The sequence below is a fragment of the Colobus angolensis genome, unplaced genomic scaffold, assembly GCF_000951035.1.
Source record: "Colobus angolensis palliatus isolate OR3802 unplaced genomic scaffold, Cang.pa_1.0 Scaffold188, whole genome shotgun sequence".
NCBI classification, from domain to species: Eukaryota; Metazoa; Chordata; class Mammalia; order Primates; family Cercopithecidae; genus Colobus; species Colobus angolensis.
The window spans coordinates 4,485,001-4,487,070 of record NW_012115021.1 but is presented as its reverse complement, the minus strand read 5'-3'; the positions used below and the strand labels follow the sequence as shown (position 1 = coordinate 4,487,070).

The following is a 2,070-nucleotide window of genomic DNA, read 5'->3' as shown; positions in this document are numbered from 1 at the left end:
GGCGCAATCACAGCTCACTACAGCCTCGACTCCTGGATTCAGGTGATCCTCCCACCTCAGCCTCCCAAGTAGCCAGGACTACAGGCATACACCACCAACCCCAGCTAATTTTTGTATTTTTAGTAGAGACGGGGTTTCACCGTGTTAGCCAGGATGGTCTCGATCTCCTGACCTTGTGATCTGCCCACCTCGGCCTCCTAAAGTGCTGGGATTACAGGCGTGAGCCACCGCACCCGGCCTGATTTTCTCTTTTTTTTTCCCGCATCGAGACGGAGTCTTGCTCTGTCACCCAAGCTGGAGTGCAATGGTGTGATCTCGGCTCACTGCAACCTCTGTCTCCCGGGTTCAAGCAATTCTCCTGCCTTAGCCTCCCGAGTAGCTGGGATTACAGGCGCCTGCCACCACGCCCAACTATTTTTTTTGTATTTTTAGTAGAAACAGGGTTTTGCCATGTTGGCCAGACCGGTCTCAAACTCCTGACCTCGTGATCTGCCTGCCTCAGCCTTCCAAAGTACTGGGATTATAGGCATGAGCCACTGTGCCTGGCCTCAGTTCTTACTTTCTACCACATGCCCAGCACAGTGCTCGGTATGCACATGACAGGCATTTAGCAAGTGGTGGCTCCCTTCTCGCTCTCTTCAGGAGAAAAAATGGAAGAGCTTCCCAGGGAGGCGAGTGACTGCACCTGCAGTGACAGAGGGCCGTAAAGAGTCACGGGTGTTTGGAGAACGTACTCAATACATTACTGCTAAGAGTTGCCTCTTTATGTTTGAAGTTATAAGGCCTCAGCATACCTACTCTTACCATTTGGTAGCACCCAAACAAAACCAACATCGTGTCTTTCGATTTTGCAAAAGTAGTATAACTGTAATCCCAACACTTTGGCAGGCAAAGGCAGGAGGATCACTTGAGCCTGAAGTTCGAGACCAGCCTGGGCAACATAGTGAGACCCTATCTCTACAAAAAATAAGAAATTAGACAGATGGATGTGGTGGTGCACACCTGTAGTCCCAGCTACTTGGGAGGTTGAGGCAGGAGGATCGTTTGAGCTTGGGAGTTTGAGGCTGCAGTGAGCTATAATCATGCCACTGTACTCCAGCCTGGACTACAGAGTGAGACCCTGTCTCAAAAAAAAAGTAGTAGAAAACAATTCAATTCGAGTTGTGCCACAGTTATTCCCATGGTGAATTTCCATCAGGCATTCTTGCACCTAGGTAAACTCAAAAGCATGAGGCAACTCTTTTAGACAAGTGAGGTATACAAGTTAGCATCACTTAGAGATTATTTGGAAACAACAAAAGTGATCCTGGCTTGGGGACTTGCTGTAGGAGCTGATGCCTCTGAGATAGGAACTGTGAGGGCGTGGGGGTGGAAGGTTTGCAGTCAACTTCAGTTTTAAAGTGAGTTATACATCCCAGAGATAGGAACATGTAGAAAGACAGGAAAGGGAATGCAAGTGCTTTATCTGGGGAAAATTTCCTTCTTTTATTGCATCAGCCACGTTTCAGGTTCTCAATAACTACATATGGCTAATGACTTCCGCACTGGACAATGCAGATATAGAACATTTTTGTCATTGCAGAAAGTTCTTTTGCTCAGTGTGGCTCTGAATTAAATAAGCAGGCTCCTGCAGCAGTTTATTCCTGTTTGAAGCATGAAGGAGAATTCAATCTAATGATTCAGATTATTATCAAGTCACATAAAAACCATGAGAGTAGATGAGCTCCTCTGTGGAAAGTGTGTCAAGCATGAAGGGAGATGAGCAGAAGCTCCACAGTGTTTAGGGAGGGGACGAGGGGAAGGAATTGACAGTCACTGAGTGCCTGCTGAGCAGCAGGCATTTTATGTATAACATCTCATTTCAAGATGCAGTCAGGGCCAGGCGTGGTAGCTTCATGCCTGTAATTCCAGCACTTTGGGAGGCTGAGGTGGGCAGATCACTTGAGGCCAGGAGTTCGAGAGCAGCCTGGCCAATGTGGCGAAACCACATCTCTACTAAAAATACAAAAATCTGGCCGGGCGCGGTGGCTCAAGCCTGTAATCCCAGCACTTTGGGAGGCCAAGACGGGC

At 48.0% G+C, this 2,070-nt stretch overlaps 1 protein-coding gene across 3 annotated transcripts in view; it reads left to right on the top strand.

The window, feature by feature from the left end:
• The window catches only part of SYAP1 (synapse associated protein 1), a 51,642-nt gene that overhangs the window by 17,396 nt on the left and 32,176 nt on the right, over positions 1–2,070 (top strand). The window lies entirely within an intron of this gene.